At 46.1% G+C, this 23,463-nt stretch overlaps 1 protein-coding gene and 1 long non-coding RNA gene across 2 annotated transcripts in view; one reads left to right on the top strand and one right to left on the bottom strand.

The window, feature by feature from the left end:
- ANKH (ANKH inorganic pyrophosphate transport regulator) overlaps positions 1 to 23,463 on the top strand; it is a 129,914-nt gene that overhangs the window by 4,509 nt on the left and 101,942 nt on the right. The window lies entirely within an intron of this gene.
- LOC130543688 (uncharacterized) lies at positions 18,133 to 22,986 on the bottom strand. Its single transcript, XR_008959186.1, has 2 exons — positions 22,733 to 22,986; positions 18,133 to 20,370 (listed from the first exon to the last, which is right to left on the bottom strand). It is a non-coding gene; the product is annotated as an uncharacterized LOC130543688 (long non-coding RNA).

Below are 23,463 nucleotides of genomic sequence, written 5' to 3'. Positions count from 1 at the left end.
GAAAGGCCCAGGAAAAACAGTTTAATAAAATGTCCTTTTTGTGTACTAAGTAGAACAATACTTCCCCCCACCCACCCCAGACCAGGAGGTACAAAAATGAAAAAGGGTGAGTGTCTGTCATTGCCACTGTTGGGAAGGTACTCTTCATCCAAGGTCCCTAAGTGACGGAAGAGACTCCCCAGGTGGAGTTTGCCTTAAGTAATAATAAAACTGCCATTGTATATTCCACTTTGCAAAGTACCTAGAGACAGAAATGGCAATCTCAAGCCAGGTTTCCAAGCAACCGTACTGGGGGAAGGGGGGTGTGGGGAGGAGGGATATTTTTTTCCCTTCAGTCTATTCTATATTAATGGAATAGATTTCAAAATGACATTCATTGTTTTCTAATTATAAAAATAATATATGCTAACTGTCGAAAGTTTGGTTAAGTATTTAAAAATGGAGGGAAAAAGTAAAAATACCTCTGACTCCACTCTGAAGAAAAAAACTCCTTTAACATTTGAATATCTCCTGCCAAGTTTTTTTCATCATAATTGAGATATGTATATGTTTCACAGAACACAGAGGCATTTTTCCCATATCATTTACAAGTATTTAAGTATGATTTTAAATAGCAGCATAGTATTTGATTATACAAGCATGCTATAATTTCCTTTGCTGTATATTCCCCTATTGTTTATTTTTTTGTTCTTTTATTACTTATTGAGTACCTACTTTTTTTGCAATGGTGTTTATTTATTTTTCATTACTTTTCGTTATTGAAGAATAGTTGACATACAATGTTATATTAGTTTCAGTTGTACAACACAGTCATCCGACAGTTCTGTACCTTACACAGAGCTCACCGTGATGAATGTGGTTACCATTTCTTACCGTACAAGATTATGACAGTATTATTTGACCATATTCCCTATACTGTGCTTTCCATCCCCAGGACTTATTTATTCTCTAACTGGAAGTCTGTACCTCATAATCCCCTTCAACTACTTCTTCCCTATTTGTTTAAATGCTGAGGTTTCTTGTTTCCAGCAATATAAAGTTTCAGTGAGCATCTTTGTGTCATAAGTAGATAATGTGTTTTTTCTGACTGCCTTGGGCTTTATGCCTGGCGTAATTTGGTGCCTATTTCAGTTTCTCGTTCATACATAGAAAATGAGGTCACTCTTCTCTGGCAGTCCGTGTGTAGTCAAGGACACCGTGACCTCCTTAGTCTAACTGATACTCCATTCTCCGTGATGTTTCCCAGTTCTCTTCAGATGTGTATCTACATTTAAAGTACCTCTCTTTCGATGCACTGAGGTAAGTAGATGACTTCTAGAGCCACGGGGGTGTCATCCTGCCACAGGTTTCTCCACCTGTTTATTTCTTGACTGGTTGCGTGACTAGCCTAACTACTACTTTATCAGAATACTTCTTCCCGAGCGTATCCTTCAAAAGATAATCAAAGTCTTCATGTATCGAGACAGTGTCTATATCTCTTTCTAGGAATACATCACAATCTTTGAAAGCAGTGAGCCCCGAGTAATATGGCTCATGGTACCATCTCACTTTTTCGCTGTGACAAGCCCAGTGTATATTCCTGCTCGGTAACGTGGTTTCCACGTCTCCTTACTCTCACTTGTCTGACTTGGGGCAGGTTGTGTTGGGTTGGGACAATGAGAGACCCCCGCACAGAAAAAATCATTCTTTTTTAATGTCCTATGTGAGTTGGAATAAATAAACCTTGTTAAACTCATACCAGAGTGACTTGGCTGATGTCTACATTTTAAAAAGTCAGTTTGGTATTTTTTTCTCACCTGCGACTTTATGAGTTGCTGTGGAGACACAATAGAAATAAGGAAAACCCTGTTTTTCTGCAGCATTATCTGGATATGAGCTGCCTACATGAGCGCGTTTTTTTGATAACTGAAGCTTATCCCTTAAAATTCAAATTGTTGGTTTTCTTCTTCTTTCTTTAGTATGAGAATTATTGCTGGAAATATGTATCACGCGTCTGTCCATCTTACTAAATAAATATAGTATGCAAAACGTCATGTAACATTTTTTTGGTGTCTGGTAAATATCTGTTGTGCTGGGCAGTCAGGGATATCTGCTGACAGGTGATGGTCAAAATGCTTAAAGAGTTTGGCACTGACCACGATAATAAACAAAATAATAATGAATAAAAATAGCTAATACACGATGGGTACTTTTGAATTTCTTGCTTCGGATCTGCCCTGGGCCTAAGAAACTAACATTTATGAGAATTCTGTGAAACATGAAGAATAAATCCTTTTGGAGGCCTCCTTTGGGAAAAAGCATATACACTTTATGACAGTTGCTTTCCTGCCCTGCACAGATTTTGTTTCTGTTCTAGAGACATTCTAGAGTCAGTGTCAAGCAAGTGACCTTTGAACGGGGGAAGCATTGCCGTCTTTGACATGGCCCTGCCCTCAAATTGCTTAGATCCTGGTTAAGAAGACATGCGTGAAACACTTTTGCAATCGGAGGGGCACCCGTGTGTAAACGTGTACATTGCACAGTGCAGTTTGTGATCACACGCACGAGGTGCTCGGTAGTCGCAGTGGAGTGGTAAGGCTGTGCCAGCCATTCCGAGGTAGCTGTCTTCCGCCTGGGGTCACCCCCTGCCTCCTCTTCTCCAAATGCCCTTGTCACCGAAGCGGGAAGCACCCCATGTGCAAAGGTGAATACAGAGACACAGGGTAGGTCAATTAGCAGACTTCATAGCAAGCCATGAACTCAGGGTTTCCTGCTGTTTGCTTTGTCTTTGTTCTTTCCATGGTTTGGGGATCCTTCAGCTGCTGTTCCAGCCAAATACCACCCACGGTACTGAGGACAAACGAGCTGAAAATGACAAAGAGGACAGTTGTCTTGGTCTACTAACAGACCCATGCACCACAACTTTCTGCTGCTTCTGTGTGATTGCTCCTTTATACCAAAAATGTTCCCAAAGTCCATCCTTGGATGGGAGATAACTTGGTTATTTGTCAGAGCCAAGGGGGTCATTTCTCCCCTAGACAAGGAGTTGTCAGAAACCGCCTGCACATCTGGTTCAGGAAGTGCCCTGGGGTCCCCCAGGACAGAAGGACCAGCTTCGTTTCTAGCTGGGGGAGCACATGTTGGTCTAAGTTAGCTCACAGGTCCTTGCTGGGTTTTGCATTTTTTATGGTATCTTGATACCATATTTGATCGTTAGATGGGCCAGGCTGTCGAAGAGTCTGACATCTTTGGCACTATTAGAGGATTGGCTGTCTGTAAAGGTGGGTTTGGGGGTACAGATGCGCAGCCCGCCTCCTGATGGGAGTGGACCTCACTGTCCCCAGCCTCAGGGTGGAGGAGGGGCTGTGCGTGGCTCCTTATCCTGGAGCGGAGGGAGGCAAGAGTCACCTGTGCTCACCTCCAAGCGTGCATTCACCAGCACACTTTCTGTGCCTCATTGGTGTCTCTCTGCCTGGACAGAGGCCACGGCTGGTGGAGGGCGGGGGAGCGGGGGGCGTCTGACTCGAGGCTGGCAGGAAATTAAGAGTAACAGTGTGAATCCTTGGATAAGCAGTTGTAAAGGTGACTGGGAAGGAGAGGTGGAGGCCCCTCGGGACATTTAGCTGGAATGAAACGGCTGAAAAGTAGAATGTCCACTGGCAGGTTAATGAGGCTTTTTCCAGGAAGCCAGGTGAGCCACGGGCGGGAAGGGGCCGCAGCTGGCCTTGTGGCCGTGATCTCCTAGGATGTGAGAAGTAAAGGTAGCTCATTTTGTGAGCAACCCAGAGAGGACTGGTTGGGGTCCGGAAGCTTCGAGGTTCAGCAGACCTATGCCAGCCTCTATGGCTGTGAGAGCCAGTCGCTGCAGGTAACTGTCTTAACTAAGTGATAATGAGTCCATGTCGATAAGCTTTTCAGAATCCCTACTCGGTTTCTTAGAAATATAACATTAAGTCTGGGGAAATATCTGAGCCTCTGACTGTCCTTTTCCGATTTGCCATCTGGCTTCGGTGGGCCCGTTCTGTTTTCGGAGCTGCCTTTGAGACGATGAGAAGTTTGTATGCTCTTGAATGCTGCTCCATAAACAATCTGGAGATCTGTTGGCCGCTGGGCCATGCATTTTAATAGAGGGGAACAGTAGTGCAGAGAATCTAGAACAGCAGGTTACAAAAAAAAAAAAAAAAAAAAAAAGTCCGACATCTGAGTGCTTTAAATGGCCTGGCAGGAAATTCACTGTGGCTGGGACAAGGAGGCCTCCCACCCTGTGTGGCCTGAATTTGACATTTTATAAAGACAGACTGCACAGAGCAGAGTAACAAACAGCCATGCCTAACGAGAAAGAGGTAACTTTCCCCTCTTCGTGAGTCTAGCCGAGCCCAGTGGAGAAGCAACCGGAAAGACCCCTTGCAGCCAGCTGGATCCGAAATAAGGGAGTCAAAGTGTGTCTTCTCAGCCCCAAATTTCACATTCGAATGTGGTTGGTTCCTTGGTGCACTCTTGGAGACCTTGTTTTCTTTGAAAATGGGTCACAGTGCCTACCCCCTCCCTTTTCAGCTACACCTGGAGCCTGACAGATAGTCAAGATGTATCTCCTTTCTACTCCCACACAAAGGGACATACCTTCAGGTATTACACCACCTGGGCCGCATACCTATGGAGCTGTTGACCAAGTTTGGGCAGGTTCCCTGGCATGGGTAGATAGCCCGCCCTGTGTTTACCAGACTTCCTGAGACAAAGCAGTGGTTCAGCAGTGAAGAGGAAGGAGCTCAGACTCACTCATAGGGACAGCGGAGACCCACCGAAGGGCCCATGCAGACAAGGGCAGCAAAGCGTCAGTAGTGAGCTGCAGAACCACCTGTTTTTCTAGAATTCTTATTTACTCAAATTTCTTTTAGGCTTAATGTGTCTTCTTTCAGAGAGGGTCCTGGCAAGCCTGTTTTTCATTTCTTTTTAAAAATCGAGGTAAATTTATATACAGTGAAATGTACAGGTCTTAAGTGTACTGGTCCGTGAATTTTAACAAGTGGCCAATGCATATCTGTGTGACCCCCCCCCCCCCCCCCGGCCAAGATATGGAACATTCCCATAGGGCCAGAAGATTCCCTGGTCCCCCAGAGGCAACCACTATGCCGATTGTTGTGGCAAGCCTTTTTAATTACTCATACAAAATGACGCACATGCATTTGGTCCCACATAACTGCGTTTGGGGCCACTAATTGTTATTACAGCATGTAGCACTTGGTATTCTTTCTTCTTGCAAACTTTGGCTTGATATTGTAGATTTTAGTGGGTCCTAGCTAGGTGGAGTTTCACTTTCTGTGTAAAATAACTTTTTTCCTTGTACTGTCTGGTGTTTTTTGTTTGTTTTGTTTTTTGTTTTTGTTTTTGTTTTTTTTTAAGATTTTTTATTTTTATTTATTTGACAGAGATAGAGACAGCCAGTGAGAGAGGGAACACAAGCAGGGGGAGTGGGAGAGGAAGAAGCAGGCTCATAGTGGAGGAGCCTGATGTGGGGCTCGATCCCGTAATGCCGGGATCACGCCCTGAGCCGAAGGCAGACGCTTTAACCGCTGTGCCACCCAGGCGCCCCTGTTTGTTTTGTTTTTTTAAAGATTTTGTTTATTTATTCAAAAGAGATAGAGACAGCCAGCGAGAGAGGGAACACAAGCAGGGGGAGTGGGAGAGGAAGAAGCAGGCTCATAGCCCAGGAGCCGAGGAGCCCGATGTGGGGCTCGATCCCATAACGCCGGGATCACGCCCTGAGCCGAAGGCAGACGCTCAACCGCTGTGCCACCCAGGCGCCCCTGTCTGGTGTTTTTAATTCTTCTGATGATATACATCCTTCAGTCATGAGAACTGCTGGCCATTTCGATGTTCACACATGATAAACATTAAAGTCTGATTTAAAAGCTAGCATCATAGAACCAAGTGTGGCAGACACATACAGTGGATTATTCCTCAGCCTTAGGAAGGAATGGAATCGTGATGTATAGCACCGCATAGGTGAACCTTGAAGACATGCTAAGTGAGAGAAGCCACACGCAAAAGGACAACGTGGGTGTGATTCCACTTAGATGAGGTGCCTAGAATAGTCAGACTCATAGGCAGAAAGTGGTATAGTGGTTGCCAGGGTTTGGGGGAGTTAGTGTTTAATGGGTATAGTTTCAGTTTGGGATGACAAAGTTCTGGAGATCGATCATGCACAGTAATGTGAATGTACTTAATGCCACTGGACTGTATACTTAAAAATGGCAAAAATGATATTTTTTATGCAAGATATATTTTATCAAAATAAAAAAAGTTTTAATTAACATCAAAAGCTACTGGGAAAAAAAAAAAAAAAAAGGCTACTGGGAAAGCCTGTGGCTTTTGAAGAGGATTTGTCTTCTCAAAAAAAAAAAAAAAAAACACATATTAATTTTATTCTAGTTTTAGAAATTCATTTTCACTGTAGAGGGGAGGAAAATCAATAAATTTTTGAAGAAACTAAGAATCCCGTGCAAACCGAGCACCCAGAGGTTAACAGCTGTAGCTTATTTTACCACGAGTTTTCCCACCTCCTTTTTTTTTTTGGCACATATTTTAAAACAAAATTGTAACCTCTTTCCATTTTAGATCATAGGCACTTTCCCTTTAAGTATTCATCTAACACGTGATGATTAATAGCTTCCTCGCGTTCTCTCACACAGATATGCCATAATTTATTCCCTTGTGGTCAGATGTGCAAGTCGGTTCTATTTCGTTCTATTATGAATAATGGTTGGGAACTTTTTTTGGTACAGAAATCGTTGCACACACCTGATTATTTCCTTGGATTAATAGTAGAAATACTTGCAAGATACATGTGCCCCCTTCGCAGGCTTCTGTTGTGTGGCACCATGCTTCTGCAGAAAGTTCTAGTTTGCCCCTGCCGGTACCATGCGTGAATGTGCCGTGTCCTTGGCCCGCGGCGGGCAGTCCCTGCCTCGATGCTCTTTCACAGCCCAGTGACTCCCGCCACCGGGAACCTCCACGCGAGTTCTCTCAAAGCCACGTGGTGCCCAGCTCCTTCAAACGATTTCTTTTATTAAAAGCATTCTGTTTAATGCTGAGAGATCAGTTCAGTTTTTCATAACGCTACACTTTTAAACTGTTTCAGGACTCTCATTCTTTTCAATGGGCAGGTTTTGGACTGAATCCCTACTCTGCAGGGGGTGAGACAGAAGCACAGGGAGGAAAGGAATTGTGTTAGCTTTACTCGCATATGTTTGGGAAAATACCTGTCCCGGCAGCTTTCCAGGCAGAGAAGTGCTTTTTTTCCCCTTTTTTCCAGATTTATTTGTTTGAGAGAGCTTGCATGGAGGGGAGGGGCAGAGGGAGAGGGAGAGAATCTCAAGCAGACTCCCCTCTGAGCAGGGAGCCCAAAGCGGGACTCGATCCCACACCCCTGAGATCATGACCTGAGTCAAAATCAAGAGTCAGGCTCTTAACCAACTGAGCCACCCAGGCGCCCCGAGAAGTGCTTTTGTGATGAGTTCAGTGATGCTGATGATGACCTGTGCTTCCTACAACTTCCCAAGTGAGCACCTGGGAGAGGAGAAAAAGGTTGCCTTTCTAGATGCCAGGCCCTGCCCTCAGGCACCTGGCATGCACCGTGGGGGGTCACCTTCCCACTTCAGAGATGAAAGGATTGAATGAATAGCTGTGCCCTTTGTCATTCAGCCCCTCAGGCAAGCAGCCAGGCTCCTGGGACTGAGGGCTCCTGCTCACAGTCTCAGAGAATATTGGTGTTGGTGTTGACCGTATTCTAGGGAAATGCACAACTAGTGATATTTAGGGGAACTGGAAGAGAAAGTGTTCTCTCTTTCCTACCACCCTGACTATGGCTTCCCCTATTCCACCTGGTCTCCTGGCTATTTCAGGTCTACCTTGGAGAGCAGAGAGAGGGGAAATGGCTCGCACTCATTTGGAGGCGTCCTGAGTTCCCGTGGCTTCTCGTGTCCTCCCTACTACGTCTGCCCAGTAGTTTCTGGCAGTGCCACAAGCCGACCACAGCAAGGTTGAGAGAAAGGGCACCCACTCCTGACAGGACCCCTGGGTTTGACCTCCATCCCTGTACCCGCTGGCTGTATGACCTGGAGCCAAAACCTTGACCTCTGTGGCCTCAGCCTTCCCAGCTGTCAACCAGGGAGAAAGGGTTTGCATACCTTCTTTTGGAGGTGTAGACCCAACAGATACTGCACACAAAAGTGCTTTGAGAAGTACCAAGCGCTGCATGTGTGTGAAGGAGTACTGCTAAGACTCTGAGCCTGGCATGCAGCTGTTTATTTTTACTGTCTTGACTCTCTGACTTTCCTTGATACTGAGTCAGTGACTTACAGTAGGGGGATTTCATAACCCGGAGCCATCTGGGTTAGGGCAGGCAGAAACATGCTGAAGGCAGATGCTGGAAACACTTGGATTTTACAGCATGTGTACCAGCAGTACTGTTGTTGCTTTTTTTTTTTCCCCCACTTTGGGGAAAAGACACTTAATGCTGGATTTTCTCGGTAGTTTGTTTTGTTTTTTAAGTTGAATTACTGGGATTTAGATAACATGTGCTTTTTGAAATGATGGGTTACATTTACCTTGAATTATAGGCTGCTGCTTGTCACAGACTTGGAGGAGGATAGCTGCACATCCCATTGACCCCCTTCTCTAATTCAGACCTACAGGTGGGACCAGGCCTTTCTCAATTTTGTTGACAGTTATGGCAGTGGTCCACCAAGGTGTTTACTAAGCTAAAGTCTGGTGGGTGCTTCATGAGCCAAAAGTTGTAACCTGTTTCTGCAGGTGCTACCGTACTGTTTCAGAGTGTTTTCCCTATTAAATAATGGGGAATATAGAACACAGAGGGCAAGAGTGTTCATGAATGTGTTCATTCAGCAAATGTTTCTTGGACACCTACGATGTCCCAGGCACAGTGCTTGTCTCTAAGGACAGAATAAGAAAAAGGATGGACACAATTCTTGGCTGTGGAGCGATTATCCTGGAGGACAAGCAGACAGGCAGGCACTTTCTACAGAATGTGCTCTCCTCTGGGATGATCTCCTCTGGGATCTTATAAGAGCAACTTTTACTTTTAAGGGTCAGGGAAGTTTTCTGATTGAGCTGAGACCTAAAGAGGATATGTGTCCCTATTCTGAAAAGCAAGGGAATTCCGGGTGAGGAATGACACATGGTCCCTATGACTTGAACAGGGGACCAGACCAGGAGGGTGCAGGGGCTGGACCGCAGGGCGAGCTGTACCCAGACCGGCAACATTACAGTTTGGCCTAGATCCTGAGAGCAGTGGGAAACTTTGAAGGGTTCCTAGTAGGGGTGTGGTGTGCTTGGATTTGCATATTTGAAAGATAATTTTGGTTTCAGCAGGGCTAATGAATTAGAGGGAGGTGAGACCAGCTGCAAGGAAACCACCAGAGAGGTGGCCTAGAATAGGGCAGGGGCGGGGAGGGAGAACCTAAAGGGAACACCTTGTAGAATCTGGTGGGCTTGGCTAAGGACGAGATGGGGTGGGGGAGGGCCGCCGGATGATGATGTCGCCAAACTCTACAAGAGCTGATTTGGAGTGAAGAGAACAAGTCCCATTTCTCAATCATGTTCATTTTTTAATAACTTTAATGAAATGTTTGAAATCGCTTGCCTGAGAGAGAATACAAAATATGGGTAATGGTGGGAGCTACAAAAATACTTTGTGTCTGTAGAGCCATCTTTCTGTCTGTCTCTGTGTGTCTCTCTCTCTCCCCCTCCCCCTTACTCTCTCTCCCTTTCTCTCCCTTTTTTCTTCCCTCCTCCTCCTTCCCTTCCTGGGACAACTTGGTTACATCCTTTATAAGTGAGAGCTGTTTGCCTTTTTACCTAAATCCAGGTGCTATGAATATTCATTTTTCCTTCAACATGTAACAAAATGCTTTATTATAATGCAGTCAGTTCTCAGCCACTTGCCTTAATGAAATAGTGAGAGGGAAAATTCAACAACGTTTCTGAATATTTGGCATCGGAATATATGAGGACTTTGGGGGAAGGAAATTTATCTGCCTCATCACGGTGCTGCACTAAGGATAAAATTACATTTGCACCAGGTGCCTGGTGACAGCGGAGAGATGCCATCTGGAATTAAATTTGATGAGGCTCCCTAGTTTGCTCTTTCTGTATATTAAACGTTTGCTGGGTAAACAGTAGGGAATGGACTAACCTTAGACGGGTTCCTCTTATGGCTTTATGTTTGTTTATCTGTTTTTTACTATTGTCTAGAGCTTACAGTCTGGTTATAATTCATAAAGTACAGTTAGAATATATTTTGCTATAGAAATATTATGACTTGTGGCTAGGTTTCCAGGCCATTCCATCAAAGTTATTTAACCCTTAATGTTATTAAAGTATCATATATCTGCAACTAGGAGTAGTAGAAAAGCATGCTGTTAGAATAGTAGGAATTGGGGAAAGTGGTAATGTTGAGAAATGTCATTTGTCTTAATTAACTTTAAGTACAATTGGTTTGATAACAATGTAAGAAAGGCCATGGCTGGGAGAGGGGGTGGTGGGTGCCACCCATAGATGTCGGGTTAACTTAAAATCAAAGCTTGGGAGATACAGTCAGTACTATTTAATTAACTGTCTGGTGGCAGATGGTAACTAGCCTGTGGTGATCAGTTCACAGTGTAGACCAACGTCGAATCACTGCATTTCACATGAAACTAAACTGTACGTCAATTATACATCAGTAATTAAAGTAAATAAGAAAATGAAAGCGTCTTCTGGATGCACGTGACTCATCAACTGTGATTATAGTAACTTGCTGTGCTTTCTAGTGAGTAAAATTGTATCATACCTACCTGTATCCGTGGATTTAGGCATACCTGTGCTTGCATTTCATTGACATCTTCTTGAAAACTAATGCAAAAGCAGCATTTCACAGGAAGAGACCCACAAGCCACTAGGAAGCTCGGAATGTAGATGGGGATTTGGGGAAGTGAAGATATTCTCTGTAATTGGACCATATCCATATTGTAAAATGAATATCTCTAATTATATATTATATCCAGACATTTTTTTCTTTTTGAGAATCAGCCATGTCATCTCCAACGTAAGGCAAATCGAATGCCTTAGATTACATGGAAAGCCAAATACCTAACCCATTTTTTTCTCTTTGTAGTTCAGCAGAAGTAAATAACCTTATTTCAGGAGGCAACAAAATGAACATTGCCCTTCCCCTTGCCTGGTGCTCACTTCACTTTTGCAGAGGACTTCACAGCTTATAAAATCTATTCTCATTAAATGTGATAGTTGTTCCACGACCCAGAGGCACGTAGGGTAACCCTTCCAGAAGGAGAAGGGAGGCCACTGCCAGCGGACGTCTCTAGAGGCCATGCTTGGTCATAGAGCCCCCTGGCCCCAGCCGCGTCATTTACCTCTTGGAGGTGAGCTCCACCTTCCTTCCCAGCCCTGGGTCCTTTTGAGCCCCAGGGAGTATGGAGTCCAATGTTGGAGTCAGAATGTATGTCCAATGTGTGGAGTCAGAAAACAGACCTGGAGAGCGGAGGAGTGGCAGAGCTCAGAGCTGCTGAGAGCCCAGCGGGTTCCTGCGCGCTGCAGCCCAGGGACAGCCTTCCCTGCTCTGGGGATCTCCGTGTCCTCAGCCTCCTCCCTGGTCCCTGTCTGAGGCCCCACTCTGTCCTAGTGAACATGTGTGCTCCCTTTCAGCATCAAACCAGAATCCCAGCGCAAGCGTAGCAGAGTTCAGCGTCACACGCAGGGTCCACCCCAGTCCCCCTGGGTTCTCTCTTGCATACATGGCTCTGTGCTTCCCCCAACATTCATATCATAGTGCTCCGCCTTGCCAAAATGACCTGCCCGCTTTCACTCCACCCTCCCGGCACGGCTCTGAACTGCCCCACGTGAACTGCAGCCCTGCCTCCTTGTCAATGCTGCCTAGTATTACTTTCTTAAAATCTAATCAGTGGGTTAAAAAAAAAAAACCCTCAGTGTGGGCTCTCTGGGCTTTCATTGGCTGTACCTTCAGGCAGACATTGGAGTTTCCTTTGTTTTTCAGCACCTTTTCATAAATCGGGTGTCTTTTCTTAAAGATAGTGCCTCCCTTCCAAGTATTCATTAATTTCAGATCAGGTTGCCTGGATGGCCACTGCCTTTCCATTCATGGCAGCAGTCCACCCTTCCTGGGGGCTCCTGCGCCCCATGCCTCCTGGCATCTTGGTGGTGCCACATCTGTGTCCCCAACTTACCGCGAAGCCCCGAGGCAGGGCTCCCTTTCTCACAGCACTCAGCACAGGGGGAGCCTCAGATGGGCTTGGGTAAAGTAAACGGATGAAGTGAATCACCCATTGCTTGAAACTCTAAGCCACAGAACATAGGCGATGAGCTCAAGGTCAGCCTAGGGCCCACATCTTTTATCAGCTGGAGCGCATCTGTCCCTCTAAATGCAGGGACAGCAAACAGTTGACCCCACTTCTTCCTGAGCACGCTGCCTGGCACACGGCTCAGCTCAGGTCTGCAGTGGGACCAGGATGACACGTTAGTGTGTGACCAGAGTGGCTACCCTTCCCCACCTGGAGGGGAAAGCCAGTCCTCTCGGATGTCGAAACTGGCCCCACGTCAGGGAGGGAATGACCAGCTGCATGGACTTGATACTCGGGTTCACCAACCGGTCTTAGCGTAGACACCAGTGAGGCCAACTACCTTGAGAAACAATTATTCTTGTGTTTGGGGTAAGAAGCATTTTCTGTGAAAGGAAACACGCCAAAACATGCCTTTTTGTGTGAGGTGTTTTCACCTGAGGGAAGAAGTCAGGGTGATTTGAGCCCTACGGGCGCTGCCTGGTGAGGAGGTCTTAACCCAGCAGGTGGGGAAGGATGCTGGGGAGTCCCCGCCCCGCAGGCCACACTCCTAGTTAATGGCCCTCACCTTCAGCCCTGGAAGTCCCCCGAGACCAGCTTCCTTGTAGGGGTACACATCCAAATGACCACTGAAGCAGCCTCTTAAAGGATGCCAGTCCTGTCTGATGGGCAAGTGCGTATCTTCTTCTGCACAACTACGGTTGGGGGGAGCCTGCGCAGACCCCGATGCACGAGCGACAGCGGCCAGGAGCAGTTACCATGTAAAGAGCATTATGCACTTTGGACTTTTCATCGTGAGAATGGGCTGCGGCCAAACTGACAAGCTTTTAATGCACCGTATTCTGTGTCACAGCGGGGACAATATTATATTACATGTCATAGCGGGGGACCCGAACGGAAAGTAACACTGAAGTAATATTAATCTAATAGCAAACAATATTGCTCTTAAGCCCATCTTCCCTCCCTCCATTGAATGTATCGCCGATTACCTGTAATAATTCTCTGTGCAAATGGTTTTATTTATTTTGATCAATAGTTTTATGAACTGTCTGTGTATTGTTAACATTGTAGGAGGGGAAAGTCCTTTGCTTTAGGGATTCTGAATGGGTTACATCACTTACCATGACACAAAATGAGAGACTATGATTAAAAATAGAACTAGAGTGCTTGCCCTCTCCAAAATCCAAATGGGAAGGTGGAAAAGAAAATGCACTTGGGATGTACCTGCCGCCCCAGGTTTACAAAGAAGAAATCCGATCTCTAGTATGTGCCAGTTCCTTAGCAACGGAGCTTGACAGGTAAGTCCAAAGGGGAAAGCGTGGAAATGAGAGTCGTGTGTTTTTAAAACACTGCGCTGTATTGTAAACTAAAACCCTGTCCTCCTTAACCCAGAGCTGTGACATGTACTTGTTTGTAGTTATTTCTCTTCTGAGCTTATTAAGTCATTGATTACATAACTGTGGCAACATTTTGATAGTTTCGTATTCTTTAAAGTTTCCCTTAGTATAGTATAAAATATTTATAGGTGGTTTGAAATAAGCCAGTTTTTCTTTTTCTTCTTTCTTTTTTTTTTTCTTCTTTTTTTTTTTAATGGGATGGCATTCAGTTTTGTTTTTTTTTTAAAGATTTTATTTATTTATTTGACGGAGAGAGAGACAGCCAGCGAGAGAGGGAACACAAGCAGGGGGAGTGGGAGAGGAAGAAGCAGGCTCATAGCAGAGGAGCCTGATGTGGGGCTCGATCCCAGAACACTGGGATCACACCCTGAGCCGAAGGCAGACGCTTAACCGCTGTGCCACCCAGGCACCCTGGCATTCAGTTTTAAAAAGAAAGAAAGGAAAAAAATCTTAGGAGATAGAGCATGGATTTGTCATAAAGCTGGTATGGGGCTTTGAAATTAAAGCCTGCAGCCGGACTGGATGGGAATACGGTACAATTAATCTTGTAGGGACTCTAGACTCCTATGGTCTGCATGTCGTGTGGTTTCCCAACACGTAGAAATAGGCTTTTTATGCCGGTGCTGTTGTTTGTTTCCAGGGGTGGACAGTTCCTGGGCATAAAAGCATTTTTCTTCTTTTTTCTCCCCTTTGAGGTATTTTTGTTTATTTGCTTGCTTTTTGAATTTTTAATGTTGGGGGGGATGAGATAGAAAGTCAAGGGAGATGAACCACTATTTTTTTACCCAACAGATCATTACAATAATTTATAACTTACCTCTCCTTATAATATCATTTCCTTCCTAGTAATTACTCCTGCTTTATCACAGAATGGCACAATAATAACACTTGAAGTTTTTCTTCTTTACGGAACAGAGTATAAAACTTAGAAAAGGAATTAAAAATCCTTATTGAATTTCCAACTGTCGTTTTCCCCAGGGTTTCACACAGAGCAGTGGTCATTGGAAGGCGTAGGGTCCTCCCATACTGAGTCGGAGAAACTCTCTTTATGTCAAGATTGTCAGGAAGACTCAGGCACCAAACAGACTCTGGCACTGCGGGCCCAGCCATGCCCGCAGCCTGAGCAGCGACCGGCCCCAGGCGGGCGGAGTATGGTGCGGAGCCAGAGGCCGGCGGAAATGAAAGGATCAGCCCTGGGCAGAGGCGCTTCCCAGGCGGACAGATGAAGCCCTTGATACCCTCCTTGATTACAACCTCTGTGTTCACTTAGCAGCGCTGAAAACTTGCTGCTTCTCTGTGCTGAAGCATGCCACCCGCTCAGGATTACAGGCCCCCCCGACTCCCCCCCCCCCGCCCCCGCATCCTCACGTGCTGTGCTTACTCCACAGCCAGGGTGATCTGATTTCAAAATCGCCAACTGCCCTCTTCCCCTTCCCTGCTCTTTGTGTTCCTTACTGGCCGCAGAGGCGTTCACTTTGAGGGGCCTCCTTTTTCGTCCTTTGCCCTCCTGGCGTGCGTGGAAGTCCCACCAACCAGGATCTTGCTCCTCTCCACCAACCAGTGCCCTGAGTGGTTTGGTTTCCTGGCTCCCCCCACCCCCGCCCCAGAGCCCTGCACTGCCTTGAACGCAGAGCCCTTCCTTTGGCAAGACTGTCATCTGAAAAGCACCGAACTTGTCTGTCTTCAGGCTACAGGACCTCTTCTAAATTAGAGTTTGCTGCTGCTGCTGAGCCGGTGGCCGAGAAGTCTGGCGAAAGCACTGAGGTGGCGCGCATGGAGCTAGAACCACCTGAGGCCAGAAGTCAGGTCAGCGAAACTTGGCACGTGGAACAGGATCGTGTGCTCAGGAAACCAGTGAGCCTGTTTGCTTAGGGTGCAGAGAAAGAATGGGCTATAGAGAGGAACGTACGACATCAGAGTCGTCCCAAGACGGCCAACCGTGGGAATATGAACAAATAAAAAAGGCCTTTATGTTAATACCCAAATTCAGGGCAGCTAAGGCACGAGGCAGAGAGAGACAAAGCCAGCAGCCCAGCTAATAAAGTTGCTCCGCTCCTCAGCCAAGAGCCTCGTTCCCTCTTGTGAGGGATGTGAATGTGGACTTGGCTCCAGGACAGAACGGTGCAGATGATGCCAGAACACTCTATTCTTCCCTTCATCCCTGCTTCGTGGGTTCAGAGCAGTAAGAAGGAGGAAAGGGTCGGTTCCCTTAAGAAAAGGTCACGTTTAGGGGCCCGTGGGTGGCTCAGTTGGTTGAGCGCCCGACTTTTGATTTTGGCTCAGGTCATGATTTTGGGGTCCTGAGATCGAGCCCCGAGTTGGCTCCACAGGGGGCATGCAGCCTGCTAAAGATTCTCTTTCCCTCTGCCCCTCCCCCACCTAAAATAAGTAAATAAATGAATGAATAGATAAAATTTAAAAAGAGAAAAAAGGTCACATGTAGGCGTCTAAAGCAGATGCCTGAGCATGTGACACGTGAGCCCGCGGTGTCTGACAGGTGCTGCCTGGGCTTTCAGATTTGGAAGTAGGGTCTGCCTTAACTCAGTGGGTCATGCTCACTGCCCCTCTTTCCTTAGTCCTTTCTCAGTGCTGGCCTGTGTCCTCCCCACCCAACACAGAGACCAAGAGCCAGGACACGTCGGGGAAGGGACAGACGGCTCTCAGGGCCTGGCAGCAGGGGAAGCACCCGCCTTCCTCCCGAGCTTCCTCCTGCCTGCTTCTCCCTTGGGCTCAGCCTTCTGCCCAGGGCCTGTCGGTCTGCTCCCGCTCCGTGGCCTCTTCTGCTATCAGATGGGCTCTTTTCTCCGTGTTTGGTCAACCCCCCAGTAGTTGCTGGGAGGGGCTCTCGTTCACTGAGGTCTAGTGTGTTGCAGAAAAATGAGAGCCCCAGCGACTTGTCCATTAGGGAGCTGAAGAGCCCAGGAGATGCGGTCTCTGCTGCCGAGGCTGAGGCAGTTACCAGATGCAGGGAGCAGTGTCTGCGAAGGTTCTGATCGCTCAGTGTTCTGTCCACAGTACAGATGCCCGCAGACCCTGAAGCTCTTTGCTGTGCTGCAGGGAACCACAGTGGAACAGAGTGTGCTGAATCTAGGAGATGGTTGGGTAGAACAGGTATGCTGTGCTGGGATCTCCACGTGTTCTGCCTCGCGTGTCCAGAACATTCAGCTCTGGGCATTACTGCTGAGAGAGGAAAAGGAGGGAAATCCCCATGCAATGGTAACCTGATTGCTTAGTGGTGGGGCTCAGGAGCACTGAGTGAACGGAGGAGACAATTGAGTATTTCTTATCAGACGTGGCCTAGACAGAAGAAAGCCCACACTCCCCGCCCCTGCCAGGTGTTGCAAGTCCAGCCCAAGAAACTCAGCTGAACATTTTCTCAGGATGCTGCAAACAAACGGCTCTGATACTCCGCAGGCCTGGACGGTCGGCTCACTCAAGTTGCCCCACCCTGTCTTATGTAGAGTGAGTCCTAGCTGGCTCCTAAGGAGAGTCCCAGGAGGGGCTGAGCCATCTCTGTCACCTATAGGCCAGAAGGTGATACGTGGCCGAACTGGTGTGGACACTCCAGGCTGGTCTGCTGGGGGTGTTGCTTGGTCAGAACTGGTCTCTGTCCTCAGCCTTCAGACCTGCCAGTGAGCTGAGCTTTTGCTGCGGTTCGCTAATGCCTGAAACAGCAGCAGTCTTCGGGACCAGCAGGCAAGGGAATGATGTGGGGAGCCCAGCAGCCGAGCCAAAAACCACACCCCGGCCTCAGAGCTCTCGGAAGAGATCAGTATGACACAGAGGACACCGGTTAGGGGTATACCCTCTCTGCCTTAAACAAAGCCGGCTGACATGAATTGTTACATTTCCTCACAATAAATAGTTTCCTGCATATCATACTCAGGAATTCATCCAATTTCAGTGAAAGCATCACTCTAGTCTGCCTTTGCCTATCTTCTGGGGGTAGAAACTGCTCCAAGTTTATTATCCCTTTGTAAAGCACTAACCCATTACGTTTTTCTTAAAACTAACTCCTTAGAGCTTCAGAATTGGCACCTAACTCAAGAATTCTAGGAGTTGGAGGAAACTAAATTAGCACATAGTGACACAGGCTACAGCATGGATGGACCAAGTCGTCCTTATGCGAAGTAGAATCAGCCAGTCACAGAAGGAGAAATAATACGTGATTCCACTCTTGAGGTCCCTAGAGGAGTCAAGCTCCTAGAAATGGAAAGAACGGTGGTGGCCAGGGGCTGACGGGAGCGGAGAATTGGGAGCTGGTGTTAAATGGGGACAGAGTTTCCGTTCTGCAAGTTGAAAAAAGTTGTGGAGATGGGCAATGACGATGGTTGAACCACAGTGCGGATGTGCTCGTGCCTCTGAACTTCACACTTCAAAAATCATTGAAATGCTGAATTTTGTATTATGCATATTTTAACCCAATTTAAAAAATAAATTTTAAAAAAGAAATACCACATAATTTTAAGCTTTAATTATTTTCCCTTGGGTCCCTTGTTTGTCCAGATAGAAGAGGCCTACTCTTTTCCTTTGTTTTGTTTTGTTTAACAAAACTTTGTATGTTAGCTCTTTGTCCCTTTAAACATTTTGTTTGCCCCACTCTACCTAATGAATGTAAACCCAGTAGTGACAACTAGTATCCTTAAGTGTATTCGTCATATACATTTTCCCTTAAAACTTTTAGGAAATTTCCCAACGCGTGCTAGAGGGTAAAGAAGAAAAACTCACGATTAAGGTATTAGCCTGTCAAGTTACATAAAACCGAAAGGCATGCTAATTTGGAGCAGCTGTGAGTTCTTTTCCAGGGCTCCACTCAATGGAAGCCTCTCCTGTCTTGCTTTCATTGTCCATTGCCATAGAGGTCCTTGGAGTCACCTTTCAGGATGCACCTTGGCTGTCTTTTTTTTTTCTTAAAGAGATTATTCGTAAGTAATCTCTACACCCAATGGGGGCTTGAACTCACGACCCCGAGATCAAGAGTTGCGCCCTCCACCTACCAAGCCAGCCAGGCGACCCACACCGGGGCCGTCTTCAGGTGTCAGAACACCTCTTCCTGCCGGACAGACTCCAAGGAGGCTGCCTAGGCATCGTTAGAAAGCCGGTGGGAGCTCCTTTAACCTGATAAATCAGAATTTTGAAGGAAATGTGAAAATGTAGTACTTACTAAATCAAATGATGTGTCACCTCTAGAAACCACCTTAGGCAGCAAATTCATTGGCAAGTACTATTGCTTGAACGTGGCCACTAAAGCAACTATTAGAATAGCTGTGCCGCTAGAGTTAGCGGTACTGTATTATATACACGAAAGCTGCCGAGAGAGTAGACCTTAAAAGTTCTCATCACAAGAAAAAGATCTGTAACTATGTGTGCTGAGGGATGTGAGCTAGACGAATGGTGATCATTTCACAATATATACATACATATACCAAATCATCATGTACACCTGAAACTGATACAATGTTATATGTCAGTTATATCTCAATTTAGAAAAAGAAGGAGGGGCAAGCTTTCGCGGTGCCGGATGAATTGCTTAGTTTGATTCTGGCGATGTCTTCACTGGTGTATATATATGGCAGAACATCGAATTGAATACTTTAATTATGCATGTTGAATATGCCTTCATAAAGCCGTTTTAAATTTTTTTCATTTAAAATTTTAAAAAGGAAAAGAAATGATACATAATTAAAAAAACAACTCACAGATCAAGAAAATGCACAGCTCAATTTACCTTATGATAGAATATTAGTTTCCAAATTTAACATGGTAAAAAACCAGTTAGAAAAATCAGAATTTGGTTGAGGTCTGAATTCAGAAAAGAATAACCCATGTTTGTGATTTGTTCCTGTTTCACCCTCACCTCCTTCCTGGGAAATTATGGCAGAAACAACTTTCTCCATGTGGTTCTGTCCTAGGACAAAATAGAAAACGGTGGGTACGTACACCCTGCTGGAGTAACATCATGTTCCTTCTCAGAAATCTTTAAACCGTGTATCTTGGATACAGAAAGAGGAAAAAATAAACTATCATAAAGTGCTGGGGGAATTCCTCGCTCTAGCCAGATGCTCCACTTTGTGAGAATCAGTGTTGGAATCTCTTTTTGAGCAAACCGCTTTATAGAGAGTGTGGTTGGGAGGAAAGCAAAATGTTACCACCCATCACTGATATGGCAAGAGTCCCCAGAATAAAGCATTTAACAATTTCTCATCTATTGTCTTGCTTATTCTCAGAAGGTTTTGGTGACATTCGTGGAGGGGTGTGGCTCGCTGTCTTGGACAAGGCCAGCCTGGACATTATTATGTTAGATCACAGAAAAGGTCGGATATTGGTCATTTGCTCTGATTCAGTCTGTGATTGGTTACATGGTGCTTGGCAGTCAAGGCAGGGGTTCCTCCCTCTGATGGCAGATGTTCCGTTTTCACATTCCTCCCCGGGTCAGAATAAACCCTGGGTCCCACAGATGATGTGCACAGAGTGTCCTCTTTATGGTGCAAAATTAGAATATTGAGAACAGAATGCTGCACGGTGAGCACCACTGAAGCGTTCATTCTGTTGTCCAGTGTCTTGTCGCTTCTTCTAGGAAAAGGAAAATCCCGGGCTTGACATTTTCTAGTCTGGATTTCAGCCTGAAGGTAATAGGAGTTTGGAGACTGATCAGAATCTCCCCAGCCTTGAAAGCAGAACCAAACAAAAGCCCTTTTTTACACTAAAGATTTTTTTTTTAAGGCGGGGGGGGGGGGGGAATCTCTCTGGTTTTTGTTCTTAACTGATAAAACTCTAAGAATTCAGGCTGCAGAATATGCTAGTATAGTATGCTTTAGGAGGACCCAGTCGGACAGCAAGCCACAACTGTGGGCGGAGGGGGGAAATGCGCACTTCAGAATTTTATACCTGCCCTCACTACTGTCTCTGGTAAGGATTAGAATGAAAGAGCATAATCTTTCCTTTTCCAGAAGTTGGTGTCTTCCCAGTTGAGCACTTAGGTTGAAATCTAAGTCAGGAAGCGGAGAATGTGCCTCTGCGGTTGCTATGGCAACCCACTGACACGTCCACACTTTACTTTCGAGACCTTTCCCCCTGTGTTAAACTAACAGGGCACTAGGCTCAATTTGCTCAAAAAGCAAAGTGAAGGTATATTGGATAGCTAGGTCAAAATCGCTTGAAGGATCTTTGCTCAGATGTTTATGATTAGTTATTGCTCAGAGAGATTCCCCTGTTGTTTACAAACACCCGAGTCCCCAGCGCTCTGGCCTTCGGTGTTCTTTGTCTTGACGTGGGTAGTGATCCTGTACCATGGCCAACATCTGCGCGCACCTTGGGGGCCGGGAAGGGTCTGGCTGGGTTTTCGCCTGGGCACACCTGCAGTTTGTATACACTGGCAGAAAAATTCACACCGTGGAGTGTTTTGCTATGTTTGTTAAGTGATTTATTGAAAAAATAAACTGTTTCTAAACTGTCCTTTATCAGAAAGTGTGCACAGTACCATCTGCCAAATAACATAATCCCATTGGAATTAAGCAGACAGCCCCTGGGGGACCAGTTGTTTGTGCTGGAGCCTCTCCCCTCTGTCTGCTCTCCCGTCGCCTGGGGCAGGGGAGGGCCCTCCAGTGACTGCAGCTCCCGCCTGCATGCTTGCACCAGGGAAGGTGCTCTGGGCTGTCTGGAAATGGACAGGATTGCCACCCCACCCCCCACCCCAGCGTGATTCCTGCAGGAGACAAAGAGGGTGACTGGATAAGCAGAAAGACAAACAGGAAAAGTAATTCGCAGCCAGCAGGAGCATCTGCCAGAATCCCACGAGCCAAAAATTCATAGTAACACTGTATGGGTGTTTCTGGATCTTCCGAAGGCTTGAAATTAAAGGATCGTAAGCAGCGGTCGATGCCTACTAGGGTAGAGTGCAGACTCCTGCTGCTTTTTATCACCAACACACCAAGCCATCGCAAGGATCGAGAACCTGATTGTAAAATTGGTTTTCAAAGTCAATGGTCCTGGACTTGAGAAGCATTTCAACGTGTGCTGAGCTGGCCACCAGAACGGACTGTCAGACTGTTCTAAGGCTCCCTTTCACAATGGCACAGACTCGCCCAAGTTATTCTAATGATTAACCAGAGGTGTGCATTCGTCTCTTTTAACATTAGTCTCTTAGTCTCAGCAGAACTAAAAATACATCTGGAAGCATCTTAAAATGTAACCAACTCTGTACAAATCTAGAATTTTACATATATTTTTTAAAAACCTTGTGAAGAGACCATCATAAAAATTAAAATTAGCTGTACTAGCAGCAAAAGTAATGATTAACACTTTTTGATTCATTAATGTTAGTGAAGTAAATAGGCTTTTCTTTCCTACTTTGGCTGACTTATTTGAGGACATTGTTTTTCTTTGTCTTAACATGGTAAAACAACAAACAAGTTATCTAGTCCTGACTGTGTTCCGGGTAACTACTCTCAATCCTTTTACGGAGATTAACTCTATTAATCTGCTAAATAACACTGCAAAGCTGCTCCTGTGATGATTCTCTTTCTCCAAATGAGGAAAAGAAGGCACAGGGAGGGTAAGTGTGGCTTGCCCAAGACCACACAATAGACTTTTACATTTTTTAAGAATCTCAAGAAATCCCCTAGTAAATCAGCAGTAAAAATGGGGTTTCCCTCAACAGAGTCCTTTTCTCTCTGTCCCCTGAGCTTAACCGCCTTTACTGTAATTAGCAATAGTAACAGTAATAGTCATGCCACGTAGGGAGGGCCTACTCCTCCAGACCGTGCATAAACTCAGCATTTTAAACGGACGCTCTCCCGTGTGAGGTGGCTCCTGTCATCCCCATTTTACAGATGAGGAAACTAGTTGCAGGGGGCAGATAGCTTGGCCAGGGACAGACAGCAGGGCCGACAGGCCAGTGGGAGAGCTCCTGTTTTTTGCCACGGCATCAGGCCTTTTTGCCTCGAACTTTAAAATTTTATATAAAATCACTTTAGAGTTACTTACGAGTTGCTTAGGAATTTTGTGGAAGGGAAGCCACGTTCTAAACTTGGGCCAGGTCGGGTCTGGATGGAATGCATGTCAGCATGAAGGCCCACGCCGGTGCTGGCTGCTCTCCTCCTTCCTCCCACTGCCAACTCTTAGGACGTGTCTTACTGAAGAGTTTTGATACGAGAAAGAGGAGCTAGAGCATTTTTGGAGGACTGCAGAGCCCCTAATAGTCCCTTCGCATAAAAATACTCCGGTTCCATGGACGAAGGAATGACCCACGAGCACATATAAATATGTGCTGGGTCATTTTCTTCTTGCCTAATATTTGATGAGTTGGCCAGGGCCTCAGGTCAGTTGGGCTCATGCCCCTCAGGCCCAACTCAGGCCAATCCATAAGGGGTAATGTCTGGGCTGCTTTGAAAAGTCTCTGGCAAAGATCACTATTTTCTCTTAAGGTTCGGCAACCTTTTCAATCCTATGCTTAATGTAATCCTCACCCTTTCCTACTCCTATAGCCCTAGGGCCCCGTCCCTATACATCAGGCCAGGGAAAGAGCAAGCAAGAATCTTACTTTAGCCTCCATTGCTGCAGGTGTTATGAGGACTGGTATTTCTGGGGTGCCTGGGTGGCTCAGTCGGTTAAGTGTCCGACTCTTGATTTCAGCTCAGGTCATGGTCTCGGGGTGATGAGATCAAGCCCGGTGTCAGGCTCTACACTGGGTGTGGAGCCTGCTTAAGATTTTCTCT

Source organism: Ursus arctos, unplaced genomic scaffold (genome assembly GCF_023065955.2).
Source record: "Ursus arctos isolate Adak ecotype North America unplaced genomic scaffold, UrsArc2.0 scaffold_15, whole genome shotgun sequence".
Lineage (NCBI taxonomy): Eukaryota > Metazoa > Chordata > Mammalia > Carnivora > Ursidae > Ursus > Ursus arctos.
Note: the sequence above shows the minus strand (reverse complement) of the source record. Positions and strands in the feature narration are given on the sequence as shown.